General features: G+C 44.0%; 2 pseudogenes; one reads left to right on the forward strand and one right to left on the reverse strand.

The window, feature by feature from the left end:
• The first annotated feature begins 2,353 nt into the window (after positions 1-2,353).
• On the forward strand, positions 2,354-12,132 carry LOC136652999 (vomeronasal type-2 receptor 26-like; annotated as a pseudogene).
• Positions 12,133-16,591: 4,459 nt separating this feature from the next.
• LOC136654792 (5S ribosomal RNA) lies at positions 16,592-16,710 on the reverse strand (annotated as a pseudogene).
• Between the last annotated feature and the right edge of the window lie 449 nt (positions 16,711-17,159).

Genomic DNA, 17,159 nt, shown 5'->3' on the forward strand with positions numbered 1-17,159 from the left:
TCTTTGGAGTGGAGTCGTAGGGGGTAGCGACTCGGAGACTCGCCTCAAGTCAAACCACAACACTGTTTTCCCAACACTGCACCATTCTATGCTATTCAGCACCAACATCCTCACCATTGTTATTATATAAACTTTCACAGTACACATAGTGTCTGGACTGGCAGTTTTTGGGTTCTCCATTGTTTAAACTCTAACTCAGAACTTAGGCGCCAGTGAGGTATTGTCACAATCTGTGGCATGTTCTCCACAATGTCATCATGGCTAGCAGCATGGAGGGGAAGGGAGGTGGTTCAACTTAATACCAGGTCATGTGGAACCCTGTTGGGTGGCTGCTTACTTGCACCATTTTCGTTGGACATGCTTTTAAGAGACATGCAGCATGTGCACCCAGGGGAAGTCTATTCCCTGTGCACGGATGAAGTGTAATGGCCAACGGCACAACTCAGGGGAATGACCTGAAGAAGGAGACAGATGAGGTTAAAGATGCAGCAATAACTTGTATTGTAGGGATAGCAATATTGTCAAGGGAAGGGGGAATGACAAATAAAATGCAGCAATTCCATAACTGACACTAAACGTAAGTGGCTCCTGGGTAGAAAAGAGAAGAAAGAGGATATCCCACCAAGGAGACCAGGGATATGTAACTGTGAAAACAGGGGGAAAGAAGGGGGAGGGGAGTATAGAGAAATCAGGAAAGTTTCCCAAGGGGAACAGGACCTGAAAACCTGGGGATTTTGCAGTAGCCTGAAGAGTGAGGAGAGGAAGAAAGGAGGACGTTTGCCATCTTGCTTACTCCAAGTCAGAATGTTAGCAAAATGTGGTTGTTCACAGGTTTCACATCTGCTGTGCAAGAAAGTCATGTTGGTCATGGATTTTCACAAAATGAAAAGGAAGCCAAGGATTCTCTTATGCCAGCCAGCTAGAGTGGGGAGGGTGATTGCTCTGACAAATCAGGCTTCCTCTCAGCTTCGCTTCCTCTGGCCTTTGTTGTCACCAGCCAATGGGACTCTTTGTAAAGCACAAGAGGCCTGAGCCTCCACCCCATTGGTTACATCCTGTAGCTCTGCACTCTGAACTTCAGTGAGGGTAGCTGCATCTAGCCCTGCTAAAGAGCAGAGGAAGAGGCTCTCTGCTTTCCATGGCAAGGACAGAATCATCCTGGCCAGCATGCATCACAGTACTATGGGTAGGTGCTCCAGGCTTTGCTGAATGGCTTCTGGTGCCTGTGCAGTGGTCCACCAAGTGACATGGCCTTTGCCGGCAGAACAAGCACTTTAGAGCATTCATCCACTTCACTCAAAGAGTCAGTCACTTCCCAGCTGAGCAGAACGGTGACCCAGGTACACAAGGCCTGTGGGAGGCCAACACTGCCTGAGCAGTCTGCACCCAAATCATTAACATGCCAGACAATGAAATAGCAAGAATACTCAGTGCATTCGGGTCAACCTATCTTTGTTTTAATTAAAAACAATATGCACTCAGAATACTCTTAAAAACCATATCCACTCAGAGATATCATGTGCTTGTTGGCTCCACACCCCCCCCCCCCATGGAAGGACCAAATGGTCCACAAATGAAAATAAATTCCTTCCATAGGAATGAATGTGATGATATATAGATGTAACAGAGCAAGTCATTCAAGCATCCATGTTCAAAAGGATCACACAATCTTTACAAATTAGGGCTCATGAACTTATGCTTTGCCACAATTTTTCAGCTGGGAAGGAATTGCCCAGCATGAAGTTCAATTCCCATGTTCTCCTCTGATGCACTTGAGTTAAATTCAGGGGCAGAGAAGATCACCAATTTGTGCAATGCTGTGGAACGTCTTGCTGAAATCCTCAGTTTCCTCTCTGCTTCTCTCCTCGGGACTTAGTATTATAATCTTTTAGTTATAATTTTTCCCTTTGGATCCCAAAGCCCCACCATCATTGAACTGCAACCAATATTTTCTTTCCGTCGTCTGATGCAAACTAGCCTCAACTAGCAATCTTGTCTGGATTGATAATTTGGAAACCTGTCATTAACTTCAGTTACTGTTAGCCATGCTCCATCCAGACGAATCCCACATGGATTGTCTAAAGGCACAAGCACAAACGATAGCCAACTCTTAATGCTTACACAAGATAATCACCCCTGTGCTGTACTCCTATATTAGGAGACTGTGAACTGCAGGGACAACAGCAGATTCTGAAGCCATTGACCAATGGAATTGTAACTGGGCTGCTGGTGGGTGAGAGAGAGAGTGTGGACATTCTGAGAAGAGTTGTCCCAAATGGCAGGGATATTGTTACTGCTGCTGCTCATTCTGGGCCTTCAGTTTCCTCCAACTGCATGCAAGGCCCAGACTGCCATGTGCACCATCTCTGATCCCTCCATGTTTCCATACAAGTATCATCAGAGAGGGGATCTCATCATTGGAGCGATTGTTTCACAGTATGGCAGCCTATTTGAGGAAATTTCATTCAGTGAACACCCTGAAACCAAGCTGATAAATGAACTCCTGTAAGGACATCCATTTCCCTCTCCCCACTCAGCCCAATAACATTCAGCAACTCAGATCATATCCTTTAGTGATATATAACAGAAGAACTTGCATGTTCAAAGTGTGGTCTGCTTATGATTTTTGGCTGTTTTTTTTTGGGGGGGGGGTGTAGATGTTATTGTATAAAGCTACAATCATGAACATACTTTCTAGAAAATAGGTTCCACTGAGCTTGATATGATTTATTTTTGAGAAAACCTACTTAGGATTGCTCCATAAATCTATTTTCTTCTATACCGTGAAGACTGTTCTTTCTAATATTATACATGGTTTGTCTTTCACTACTTCTTTCCAGTGATGTTTAATGTGTTTCTGGCTTCTGTGGAAGGTAGGAAACTGCCTGGAATACCAAGTCAGATTGTTGGTCCACCCAGTTTTGGTATTTTCCAGGGTTTCAGAGAGGAAACGTCCTCTACTCCAATGGGAGATGCTGTGTCTTAAGCTTTTGGTATGCAAAGCATATGCTCTAGCATTGAGCTATCTACAGAGCTAGATGTTAAGCCACCTATATCTCTGAATAACAAGGTTGATTTCCAATGACATGGCCCATTTCTTCATTTAACTCCTTTCCGAGTCTGTGCTTCATTCACTGAACAGCTTTGCTACAGAGATCCGTTAGAATGTGATGTCCCATTTTTTACATATATTTCTTGCAATACATCCAGTACTGGTCAAGGGTATCATTTGTTTTTTTGTAGAATTAGCAACTGCTATCTGTTCTTCCAGGCAGTGCTAAGTAGAGAAGTACCTGACATGAGAGCCTCAGATGGGAAGCTTAACCTCCTGGCAATAGACGCTGGCAGAAATTAGAGGAAGTGGGCAGATCCCACACAGGGCAAAATATAGGGCAGGGGGAGGAATTGAAGAAGCCTTTCTTCCTGAACTCTTCAGCAACTTAGGAGGCAGTTGTTAGGGTGTGTTATCTTAGGCATGAGTGGAAATGGGCAACACTGAGATTAGTAACTATACAGACGATGCTATGGAGCAAAGTAGACATGAGAAAGGTAGACGTGCAGTTAACTTGATCTGAACTATGTCCATGAATGTTATTTAATGTCAGAACTGGCATGAGGTCATCATTATATGTTACTTTATGGTGTGGAGAAGGAAGGAAAAAAAAGAATAGGTTTGCCTAAGTATGAATTGGGTCAATCTTAGAGGTCAGGAAAGATTGTACTATGTTGATGTCCTATTGTCTTTTTTCTGGTTGTAATGACAGTGGGCACTATGATAATGTATAGCAGGGGTGTCCAAAGTTTTTGGCAGGAGAGCCATATTGTCTCTCTGACACTGTGTTGGGGGCCAGGGGGAAAAAGAATTAATTTACATTTAAAATTTGAATAAATTTACATAAGTTTACATAAATGAATATATTAAAGATGAACTTATATGAATGAATGAAGGTCTTGCAATAGCTCAAGACCTATAAAAAGCCTTGCACAAAGCAAGGCTGGCCTTTCCTTTGGTGCTGCTACTGTATCCCAGACCTGAAACAACAAGCAGTGGAGGGAGTCCTCATCCCATAGCTCACACGAGAGGTCAAACAGTCGCTCTCACACTGAGAGCAGTTGCATTGGGCCAGTGTGGGCTCCAACAAATCTCCAGAGGGCCAAAGGCTCATTGGAGACTGGGGGCTCCCTGAGGGCTGCATTGAGAGGCCTCAAGGACTGCAGCGGCCCCAGGGCCAGGGTTTGGGCACCCCGATGTATAGGATAGGAATGCTTTCAGATAGATCAGAGTTTCTCAAGACTTGTCCACCATACCACTTCACATTGTCCATCTTTTCAAAGTACCACTGGAGATAACTGGTGATGCATGGTCCAGGGGTTCTGAAGTACCACCAGACACAAATTCAAGAACCACTGGTGGTACCTGTACCACTGGTTGAGAAACACTTAGATAGATAGATAGATAGATAGATAGATAGATAGATAGATAGATAGATAGATAGATAGATAGATAGAAAGAAAGAAAGAAAGAAAGAAAGAAAGAAAGAAAGAAAGAAAGAAAGAAAGAAAGAAAGAAAGAAAGAAAGAAAGTTGTTCAATATCTGGTCTTTACAAAATGTCACACTTCTTTTAGTCCAGCCCCAAAGCATTACCAGCATGTCTTGTCCTTGGCATTTGCTGTGAAGGAGATCAATCAGGACCTGAACATGCTACCAAATGTCAGTCTCGGATTCCAAATTTATGACGGTTACTTGAATGCCAGGATGATCCATCAGAACACCCTGAAACTTCTTTCCACTCAGGAAAGAATTGTCCCCAACTTCAAATGTGACAAGCGCCAGCATCTGATAGCTGTCATTGGGGGACTGGATTCTGAAAGCTCGCTTCACATGGCAACTCAATCGAGCATCTACAAGATTCCACAGGTAAAACAGCATTTGAGTCCAAAAAAGTTTTGTTCTTGGACAGTATTGTCCTTTTTCACTTACATGAAGGAACATAAATAGATTTCTACAAATGTTGCAAGGTGTTTTAGATTCCTCTCTATTCCATTGATTTATTATTGTACTTAATCTGCCTTCAGTGAGGAAAAGTGGACTAAAAAAACACAGAAAAGTTTCACAATATTTGCTCACTTGCCATTATTCATTCACATCCCTCCCATCTAATGAGAGTAGTGAGCTTTCTATCTCAGAATATGGTTATTGTTTTGTTGTTTTTTTTCTCAGCAGGTATTTTACTTCATTAGTTGCAATTTTGCATCTATTCGTTTGCACCCCCATTCTGAGAGTTATTATCATATTTTGCTTAGATTGCCTACTGTGTACAGGTTCCTGTGAGTAATGTTAAGATGCGGTTTCCTTCCTTTTACCGAATGGTCCCTAATGAAGCACATCAGTACAGAGGGATTGCCCTTCTACTTCAACATTTCCAGTGGACGTGGGTTGGGATTGTTGTTTCAGATGATGATGATGGAGAAAGGTTTGCAGAGAGCATGACAAAAATGCTGTCTGAACATAGAATCTGTACAGCTTTCAGTAAAAAAATACCTATACTTGCTCAAATTACGCAATTGGCAGAAACACTGGACACTATAAACCTAAGAAACCCTGTAGTAACCAGAATGATGTCACTAATCAGTTCTGATGTCAAAGTAATGGTTGTCAATGTAGAATGCGAAACCACAACTGGTTTGAAATGGATAATATATTTGCATACAATGTTAGAAAATGTTACAGATGCTTCTATAGGGAAAGTGTGGATTATGACAGCCCGGTGGGATTTCTCATCTGCCACTGTAGACAGACATTTTGATATAGAAGTCTTCCATGGTACCTTGTCTTTTGCATTCCACACCAATGAAGTCCCAGGCTTTTCAGAATTCCTTCAGTCTCTACATCCTGACTCACAAGAAGGAGATGATTTTCTCAGGATCTTCTGGGAACATGCATTTGATTGCTTATTTTCCCGTTCCGATGAGGGCAAGGAGAGCAGTGATACTTGCACTGGCCATGAGAAGTTGGAGAACCTCCCAGGGACCCTTTTTGAAATGAGCATGACTTCCCACAGCTACAGCATTTACAATGCGGTTCATGCTGTAGCACGAGCATTGCAGAGGATGTCCTCATTCCAACCCAAGCTCAGAGCCATGGGGGACAAATGTAGGCTGTTCTCTTCAAGTGTGCAATGTCCTCAGGTAAAATTCCACTTGTAAATAAGGCCTCTTGTTCATGGTAATATTGAAAGAAGAGACTAATGGTATTCCGAGATTGATAACTTTAAGGGCTGAATTCTAAGCTGCCCTTCTGGCGTCATGTGGTACAGCAGCACCAAAACTGCTGTATCATGTGGGGCCAGAGCAGCAGCCGGAGGACTCCTTGAGGTAAAGGAACTTTGGTTCCCTTACCGCTTGTAGAACTGCAGCAGTTCCAATGTGTCTACTCAGATCTGTGCCAACCACTTAGGAGGAGGAGACCCGTGTTGAGCTCCGTGGCTCAGGACTGGGGATAAGATTCAGTGGCAGCCTCTGCTGCTGTCACTGCCCCTCTTCTGGGCCAAATCCGCCCTCTGGCTAGCCCCTCTAAATCCCTGTTTTGCCCCCTTCCCAGCTTCCCCCACCCTCCCAAACCCCCAAATGTCTCCCCACCTAGCTATGGAAATACTTACTGCATGATACTCTTCTCCAGTGTCTTGCCAGCGTGGGAGCCCAGTGCTGGCCTCTCCTCCGGTGCTGCACATTGCCCAGCCCTGGCTTACAGCACTTTTGCGACAGCCATTGCCAGGGCGGCGCGCAAGATGCCAACACTGTCTGGCATTGGATTGGGCTATCCATTTACCAATCCTTGCCTGCAAAGCACTGTTCTGTAATTAAAACAACAGTAGAAAGTTGAACTGCAGTTCATAAATATATGTGAGAACGTTCTACCATTCAGTCCTTGGGAGAACCTAATGTATACTGAATTGTTTTCATTTTCATTTCTTCTGTGTGATTGTTGTTGTAAATGTATGTGAGGTGCTGGGGACAGGACCCTCAAACCCCTCACATCGGCAAGTGTTGCATGTGGGCAATTTGAGTTCTCCAAGCAACTGTCACTTTTTCACAGCCCACTGGGGGCCTCACTCCATTCCTGTAGTACTTGGTTGAAGCAACAGAGAATGGTAACTGAACCACATCCTTTTCTGTGGCCAGCATTTCTCACTTCTTTCCCCATTCTCCCCCAGGTTTTCTCTCCTTTTCTTCCAGCTACCACAAAATCCCTGATTCTTTAGCCACCAGTTTCCCTTGCATAACCCTGTTGATTTGCTTACATTCCTTCTTTTCCCTCTCCTGTCTTGTACCCCCTTTCCTCTTTTGATTGCATATGTTCTCTCAAACATCTCTGTACATAGTAACAGTTTCTGTTTAGAGCCTAGTTATGCATGGTTGTTGAAGAAATATCACTTTACTTTTTATTTTTTATTCCCCCCCCCCCATAATTGTAAAATTATTCCAACACTGAAGTTCTTGTTGCACCTTAACGTTTGCCTCCCTCTTCCTTGTCTGCTGACACGCTGAGATGTGTCACTGGCCAATGTACAGGGTCCCAGCACAGGAAATAATTTTTTTCCATGCATGCATGTTATAGTATTCCAAAAAGTATACCCAGTAACAAATGTCTTCTTTTATTTTTTTGAATACAGCTTCACCCATTTCTAAGAAGCATCTCATTTAACAACAGTGCTGGAGACACAGTGTCTTTTGATGAGGAGGGTGAATTAGCAGGTGGATTTGACCTGATCAACTGGGTGACTTTCCCAAACCAGTCCTTCTTGAGAGTGAAAACAGGAATGATGGATCCACAGGCTCCCTCAGGCAAAGAGTTAACCGTTAATCAGGAGGCCATCACATGGCACTACACGTTTAACCAGGTGCAACCTGACTGTAGGCTGTAAGATGGAAAGCTAAAAGGGAAATACAGGAACTGAATGGAAATATTTTACTATTAAGGCTTCATCATCTCTTATGAAAGGGATATGAGATAAAATGTTGCCCACCCGTCTCCCATCCATTGTACTCTATACTAAGCTGTATTAGACAGCAATCTGGAGTCCCTTGTTCTGGCCTGGATGGGCCTGGATGTGCCTCCTCCAAGTTCAGCCATGGTGGCACACAGAGGTGCGCTGGCCTGCAGAGGCCAGATCCAGCCTCCATGGCAACGGAATGGGATACGTCAACGGCAGGAAGTAGATGCTGATTTTGCTTGTATAGATGTCCTGAAGTTCTTAGTCTAACAAAGATCAGAAAATTCAGAATGAACTCAGAATGGAAATGGTTCTGTTGCTTTTCTTATCAGTGCTTTGAATGCCAATTTCATGCTGAGTTTTTCTTTCCAAAGCTCTGTTCGTGTGTCTGGAACTGTATTTCCTCAATTCATTAAACCAGTGGTACTCAAACATTTCCAGCCAGTGGTTCCCTTGACCCCCGTGGCTGTTGGCCATGACTCCCCATCATGTTCCTGATGGCTGGAAGTGAAATCATTAAACAAGAAGTGGCCAGAAATATTAACTATATTAAATATAATATTATAATATTATATTCCTTATAATATAATATTAAATATTAAATATATATTAACTATATTAATATTAATTATATTAATCATATCATTAATTAAATGCAGATCTTAAATATATATTATTAATACACAGCAATATTCATGCTTTATAAATGATCAACTGCTGATCACTGTTGGAAACATGATGCTGGAATAAGTAGATTTTGTCTGGTCCAGGAAGACTCATTTTTGTAAACTTTGTAAGCATACCAATAGAACTGTTTTATCAAATGAACTTTGTGAACACCCAGTATGACCAACATTACACACACACACACACACACACACACACACACACACACACACACACACCTGTGGACCCCAATCCAACTAGTCATTTCTCCCATTCTCCTTGGATAGGATTGAACCCTTTATTAATTTAATGAAATTAAATTTTTCCAGCAGCTGGTGGGGAAAACAAAAATAGACCATGAAAATATATCAGAGCTGATCAGGGTTTGGTTAGGAAACTGATTTGTCTCCTATACTAGGAGATGCACAGCTCAAGCCTATGCATGTCTACTCAGAAGTAAGTCCCATTAGAGTCAATGCGGCTTACTCCCAGGAAAGTGTGGATAGGCTTGAGCTGGCAATCACTTCATCAATGGCTGATAAGTATTCCCTTCAAATAGCAAGATTCATCACTTTAAAAATACAGCCTTTCCTCTTCAGTCAAACAACAAGATTAATAAATCAATTTAAAAACAGTACCCTTTTTCTGCTCCTGGCCAAGTAAAGCATATGCTTGTCTTTCCCCTCCCCCTTTGCTAACTGCAAAGAACCCTGGTGACTTTAAGACCCCTGGTGACTGGTAAAATAGGAAGCATTTTATTTGGGGAGGGGGAGGAAAGTGGGAATGTTTGGAGATCGAAAGGGGGAGTGGAAGAGGGAGGGGGTTGAAAAGAGAGATTTCACTTTGATGAGAAGTGATCCCAGGCTGGGAACTAGGAACCAACCAGACAAGGATCAGCGAGGGTTAAGGACTGCAAGCTGGGCATGTGCGGTACCTGCCAGATGGGGGTTGGCATCAAAGAACTTTGGAAACAACATGCAGGGAACACAGAAGGTGGCAGCCTCTGAGTGGAGGGAGAAGTGGGCGGGGTGGCAGCAGCCTCTCTCGCAGCAGCAGCTGAGCAACTCTGATTTTTTCTATTTAAAAAAAAGCACAGATGATGGGCAGAAGACAGGCTCCTATTCTGCCCAGGAGTGACTGTATTGCTGCAAGAGGACATCCCGCGCTTCCCCTTTGAGTTCCTGGTGCCTCCCTAAAGAGCCGCAGCACACAGTTTGAATACCACTGCATTAAACTGTGGTCACTCCCATTCAGCCAGAATATACATCCTCACCCACCAAAGAGAAACAAACTTATTCTTAGATGAGGACAGAACTTTGTTTACCAGCAGAGCAGCAATGCATTTTCTCCTCTCTTTATACACAGGAGCTGCCTGTTGCTCTGTGCAATGACCACTGCTCTCCAGGTTACAGCAGAAAAAAGAAGGAGGGGGAGCCATTCTGTTGCTATGATTGCCATCCCTGTCCAGAAGGGAAGATTTCATACCAGGAGGGTAGGAGACACACAGCACCAGTGGCAGACCTCCCATTCAGTCTGTGGGGCAAATGTCCCAAGCGTGGAGCCACGCGTGCCTTCAGGACCATGTGAAAGCCTCTCTGAGGCTCCAGACGGGGTTGGAAACTGTGCTTCCGGTTTTCCAGAAGTACAGTTTCAAGCATTGGGGAAGCCACAGGAAGCTTCCCCAATGTAGACTTGGGTAGCGCGAGGCTGCATAAGCTTCAGATAAGAGGGGAGGGTTTGCGTGCGGAGGGGGGATGTCGACATCACATGGGGGGCACCATCGTGGAACTTTGCCCTGCGCATGGGGCTTGGGAACTGTAAAGCATAATCCTATATATGTTTACTCATGCAGTAATTAATTATACAACTCAATACAGGGTGGGCTCCACATCCGCAGATCTCTTCTCTGCGGTTTCAATTAACCACAGATGCAGGGCTGCCCCAATGACCCCAATGCTCAGGATTGGACTGTAAGTCTGTTAGTGGGCTCTGAAGTCACTTCACTCACATGCAGTGGGGGAGCTTGTCTATCCCTCCAAATGATCCCTCTTAACAAACATCCCAAGCTTTGAGGAAAGCTCAAGAAAGAGACCGTAGGCTTAGCTGATTCACAGAAAGAGGCATCATCATGGAATTCCAAGAAATGGGGTGTGTTGCCAAAAGTAACAGCTGTCCAGCTATGCAGGTACCAAGATCTTTGGTTGCATTTGTGAAATAGAAGGGGAGACAGTTGGAAAAGTGAAGGGAGCACGTGGTTGCCAGTCCTGGGTGCCAGCTTGACATCAATGTGCTTGCATGGCAGCTGGAAAAAGGTGGCTTAGCACTGCAAAAGGCTCTCTATTACTAGTGGAAGCAGTTCAAATGTTTGAGTGATTTGAGTAAAGCAATATTTCAGAAAGTATTGACCAAACCCCCAAGAAAGAGATGGAAGTATCCACTTAAAAGCATAAAGAATGATAATACAAATTGATGGCATGACTGCCATCAATTATATGACTGCCATTAATTATACAATTATTGTACATATTGATGGCATTGAAAAGGCATTTGTTTCATTTTTTTTTTCCAGACATGGACACCTGTGTCAAATGCCCAGAAGGTCAATTTCCAAACAAGAAGCAGGATCAATGCCTTCCCAAGGACCTACATTTTCTCTCCTTCACAGAACCTTTGGGAATAACATTAAGTGTTTTGGTGTTGTTTTTCTCACTGATCACAGTTTTGGTGTTCGGGACTTTCATCATGAACCAGTACACTCCCATCGTCAAAGCCAATAACAGAGACCTCACCTACTTGCTGCTTGTCTCCTTATTGCTGTGCTTTCTCTGCTCCTTGCTATTCTTTGGCCAACCTCAGGCAGTGACCTGTTACTTACGACAAACATCTTTTAGTCTGGTCTTCTCAGTGGCTGTTTCTTGTATCCTGGCTAAAACCGTCACTGTGGTTCTGGCTTTCATGGCCACCAAGCCAGGATCCAGGATGAGGAAGTGGGTGGGGAAAAGACTGGCCAACTCCATGATCCTTGGTTGCTCCCTGATTCAAGCCAGTATCTGTGCTGTGTGGCTCTGCACTGCCCCTCCTTTCCCACATTTGGACATGGACTCTCTGGCTGAAGAGATTGTAGTGGAGTGCAATGAAGGCTCCATCACCATGTTTTATTGTGTTCTGGGCTACCTGGGATTTCTGGCTATGGTTAGCTTCACTGTGGCTTTCCATGCTAGGAAGTTGCCAGACAGTTTCAATGAAGCCAAGTTCATTACTTTCAGTATGTTGGTGTTTTGTAGTGTGTGGTTGTCTTTTATCCCACCTTACCTGAGCACGAAGGGAAAGTACATGGTGGCTGTGGAGATCTTCTCCATCTTGGCCTCTAGTGCTGGCTTGCTGGGCTGTATCTTTTTCCCCAAATGCTACATAATTATCCTGAGGCCTGAGCTGAATAGCAAAGATCAGCTCAGAAGGAGAAATTACTAAACAAAATGTGCTTTGTACATTTTCTTTTGTAAACTCTAGGAGTAAAGTAGGAGTTAATTTGGCATTCATTCATTCATTCATTCATTCATTCATTCATTCATTCATTCATTATTCTATTGTTGAGAACTCAAGTCAGGTGACTCAGACTCAAGTTGTGAATGTCCGTTTTTCGGTTTCTCGGCGACTCATGAGTCGCGTGCGTGGAAAACTCTGAAAAAAGCCTCAACTGAGGATCCTCCTGAGTTGGCACTCATCTTCACGCATGCCTATGTCTGGGGGTGCCTGCCTGCTTACTGTTTTTGTCACATGGAAAACCTCAAAGGGCAAGCATTCCAACGTTGGACAGCAGGGAGTTCCAGCTAGGAGGCAGGAAAGAGTTAATGAACTGGGCGGGAGGAGGGGAGGGAGACAGGAGTGAGCTCTTTTTCCCTCATCTCTCATATGAAGGAAGGAACCAGTGACCATTGGACAAACTATGGGCATTCGGATATTGATATTTGCTGAGGGAATTAAGGAGGAGGAGCCCAAGGGGGTTCTTGCCTTACATTGGCTGAAAAGCCTAGGGAGGCAGGAAAAATTCTTTTGCTTTCCAACCTCATGGCTTCTTGCCTCCATTGTTATTCGGGGGAGCAAACCTCATTGAATGACCGGCTGCAGTGGTCTACTACTTCTGAATACGGAGTAGAGCTGTAAGGATAGGGTCATCCTGGTCAGCCTTCCAGCTGCTGCATGTGACCATTGTGACCATAATAAATGAACCTCCCCCAAACTCCAGCAGCACACATGCAGACCATTCACAGAACACTGGTGTGCCACAGCACAGTGGTTGAAAATGGCTGCACTAAAGGGTGACTCGGAGACTCCCATTAAAATGCCCCCATTAGGACTCTTTGGAGTGGAGTCGTAGGGGGTAGCGACTCGGAGACTCGCCTCAAGTCAAACCACAACACTGTTTTCCCAACACTGCACCATTCTATGCTATTCAGCACCAACATCCTCACCATTGTTATTATATAAACTTTCACAGTACACATAGTGTCTGGACTGGCAGTTTTTGGGTTCTCCATTGTTTAAACTCTAACTCAGAACTTAGGCGCCAGTGAGGTATTGTCACAATCTGTGGCATGTTCTCCACAATGTCGTCATGTCTAGCAGCATGGAGGGGAAGGGAGATGGTTCAACTTAATACCAGGTCATGTGGAACCCTGTTGGGTGGCTGCTTACTTGCACCTTTTTTATTGGACATGCTTTTAAGAGACATGCAGCATGTGCACCCAGGGGAAGTCTATTCCCTGTGCACTGATGAAGTGCAATGGCCAACGGCACAACTCAGGGGAATGACCTGAAGAAGGAGACAGATGAGGTTAAAGATGCAGCAATAACTTGTATTGTAGGGATAGCAATATTGTCAAGGGAAGGGGGAATGACAAATAAAATGCAGCAATTCCATAACTGACACTAAACGTAAGTGGCTCCTGGGTAGAAAAGAGAAGAAAGAGGATGTCCCACCAAGGAGAACGGGATGTGTAACTGTGAAAACAGGGGGAAAGAAGGGGGAGGGGAGTATAGGGAAATCAGGAAAGTTTCCCAAGGGGAACAGGACCTGAAAACCTGGGGATTTTGCAGTAGCCTGAAGAGTGAGGAGAGGAAGACAGGAGGACGTTTGCCATCTTGCTTACTCCAAGTCAGAATGTTAGCAAAATGTGGTTGTTTACAGGTTTCACATCTGCTGTGCAAGAAAGTCACGTTGGTCATGGATTTTCACAAAATGAAAAGGAAGCCAAGGATTCTCTTATGCCAGCCAGCTAGAGTGGGGAGGGTGATTGCTCTGACAAACCAGGCTTCCTCTCAGCTTCGCTTCCTCTGGCCTTTGTTGTCACCAGCCAATGGGACTCTTTGTAAAGCACAAGAGGCCTGAGCCTCCACCCCATCTGGTCCTCCTCCCGCCAGCCTTTCCACTACCCATTTGCTCCCATTGGTTACATCCTGTAGCTCTGCACTCTGAACTTCAGTGAGGGTAGCTGCATCTAGCCCTGCTGCAGAGCAGAGGAAGAGGCTCTCTGCTTTCCATGGCAAGGACAGAATCATCCTGGCCAGCATGCATCACAGTACTATGGGTAGGTGCTCCAGGCTATGCTGAATGGCTTCTGGTGCCTGTGCAGTGGTCCACCAAGTGACATGGCCTTTGCCGGCAGAACAAGCACTTTAGAGCATTCATCCACTTCACTCAAAGAGTCAGTCACTTCCCAGCTGAGCAGAACGGTGACCCAGGTACACAAGGCCTGTGGGAGGCCAACCCTGCCTGAGCAGTCTGTACCCAAATCATTAACATGCCAGACAATGAAATAGCAAGAATACTCAGTGCATTCGGGTCAACCTATTTTTGTTTTAATTAAAAACAATATGCACTCAGAATACTCTTAAAAACCATATCCACTCAGAGATATCATGTGCTTGTTGGCTCCACACCCCCCCCCCCCACCATGGAAGGACCAAATGGTCCACAAATGAAAATAAAGTCCTTCCATAGGAATGAATGTGATGATATATAGATGTAACAGAGCAAGTCATTCAAGCATCCATGTTCAAAAGGATCACACAATCTTTACAAATTAGGGCTCATGAACTTATGCTTTGCCACAATTTTTCAGCTGGGAAGGAATTGCCCAGCATGAAGTTCAATTCCCATGTTCTCCTCTGATGCACTTGAGTTAAATTCAGGGGCAGAGAAGATCACCAATTTGTGCAATGCTGTGGAACGTCTTGCTGAAATCCTCAGTTTCCTCTCTGCTTCTCTCCTCGGGACTTAGTATTATAATCTTTTAGTTATAATTTTTCCCTTTGGATCCCAAAGCCCCACCATCATTGAACTGCAACCAATATTTTCTTTCCGTCGTCTGATGCAAACTAGCCTCAACTAGCAATCTTGTCTGGATTGATAATTTGGAAACCTGTCATTAACTTCAGTTACTGTTAGCCATGCTCCATCCAGACGAATCCCACATGGATTGTCTAAAGGCACAAGCACAAACGATAGCCAACTCTTAATGCTTACACAAGATAATCACCCCTGTGCTGTACTCCTATATTAGGAGACTGTGAACTGCAGGGACAACAGCAGATTCTGAAGCCATTGACCAATGGAATTGTAACTGGGCTGCTGGTGGGTGAGAGAGAGAGTGTGGACATTCTGAGAAGAGTTGTCCCAAATGGCAGGGATATTGTTACTGCTGCTGCTCATTCTGGGCCTTCAGTTTCCTCCAACTGCATGCAAGGCCCAGACTGCCATGTGCACCATCTCTGATCCCTCCATGTTTCCATACAAGTATCATCAGAGAGGGGATCTCATCATTGGAGCGATTGTTTCACAGTATGGCAGCCTATTTGAGGAAATTTCATTCAGTGAACACCCTGAAACCAAGCTGATAAATGAACTCCTGTAAGGACATCCATTTCCCTCTCCCCACTCAGCCCAATAACATTCAGCAACTCAGATCATATCCTTTAGTGATATATAACAGAAGAACTTGCATGTTCAAAGTGTGGTCTGCTTATGATTTTTGGCTGTTTTTTTTTGGGGGGGGGGGTGTAGATGTTATTGTATAAAGCTACAATCATGAACATACTTTCTAGAAAATAGGTTCCACTGAGCTTGATATGATTTATTTTTGAGAAAACCTACTTAGGATTGCTCCATAAATCTATTTTCTTCTATACCGTGAAGACTGTTCTTTCTAATATTATACATGTTGTGTCTTTCACTACTTCTTTCCAGTGATGTTTAATGTGTTTCTGGCTTCTGTGGAAGGTAGGAAACTGCCTGGAATACCAAGTCAGATTGTTGGTCCACCCAGTTTTGGTATTTTCCAGGGTTTCAGAGAGGAAACTTCATCTACTTAAATGGGAGATGCTGTGTCTTAGGCTTTTGGTATGCAAAGCAAATGTTCTAGCACTGAGCTATCTACTGAGTTAGGTGTTAAGCCACCTATATCTCTGAATAATAAGGTTGATTTCAAATAAGGTGGCCCACCTGTTCATTTAACTTATTTCCGAGTCTGTGCTTCATTCACTGAACAGACTTCAGCTTTGCTACAGAGATCCATTAGAATGCGATGTCCCATTTTTTAAATATATCTCTTACTATACTTTAAAATACATCCAGTACTGGTCAAGGGTATCATTTGTTTTTTGTAGAATTAGCAACTGCTACCTGTTCTTCCACACAGTGCTAAGTAGAGAAGCACCAGACATGAGAGCCTCAGATGGGAAGCTTAACCACTTGGCACTAGATACTGGCAGAAAATAGAGGAAGTGGCCAGATCGCACACAGGGCAGAATATAGGGCAGGGGGAGGAACTGAAGAAGCCTTTCTTCCTGAACTCTTCAGCAACTTAGGAGGCAGTTGTTAGGGTGTGTTATCTTAGGTTGGCAACCTTCAGTCTCAAAAGACTATGGTATAAGCCTACAGCACCTGGTATTCCCAGGCGGTCTCCCATCCAAGTACTAACCAGGCCTGACCCTGCTTAGCTTCCAAGATCAGATGAGATCAGGCATGTGCAGGGTAACAGTTGTTTAGGCATGAGTGGAAATGGGTAACACTGAGATTAGCAACTATACAGATGTTGCTATGGAGCAAAGTAGACATGAGAAAGTTAGGCATGCAGTTAACTTGATCTGAAATATGTCCGTGAATGTTATTTAATTTCAGAACTGGCATGAAGTCATCATTATACGTTTCTTTATGATGTGGAGAAGGAAGGAAAAAAATAATAGGTTTGCCTAACTATGAATTGGGTCATTCTTAGAGGTCAGGAAAGATTGTACCACGTTGATGTCCTATTGTCTTTCCTATGCCTTCACATAGATCCTATTGTGAAGGATCCTATCCTATAGATGTCCTATTGTCTTACCTATGCCTTCACATAGATCAGAGATTCTCAAGGTTTGTCTTCCACCATACCATTTCACATTGTCCACCTTTTTGAAGTATCACTGGAGGTAACTGGTGATGCATCATCAGTTACATC

Source organism: Tiliqua scincoides, chromosome 5 (assembly GCF_035046505.1).
Source record: "Tiliqua scincoides isolate rTilSci1 chromosome 5, rTilSci1.hap2, whole genome shotgun sequence".
Classification (NCBI taxonomy): domain Eukaryota; kingdom Metazoa; phylum Chordata; class Lepidosauria; order Squamata; family Scincidae; genus Tiliqua; species Tiliqua scincoides.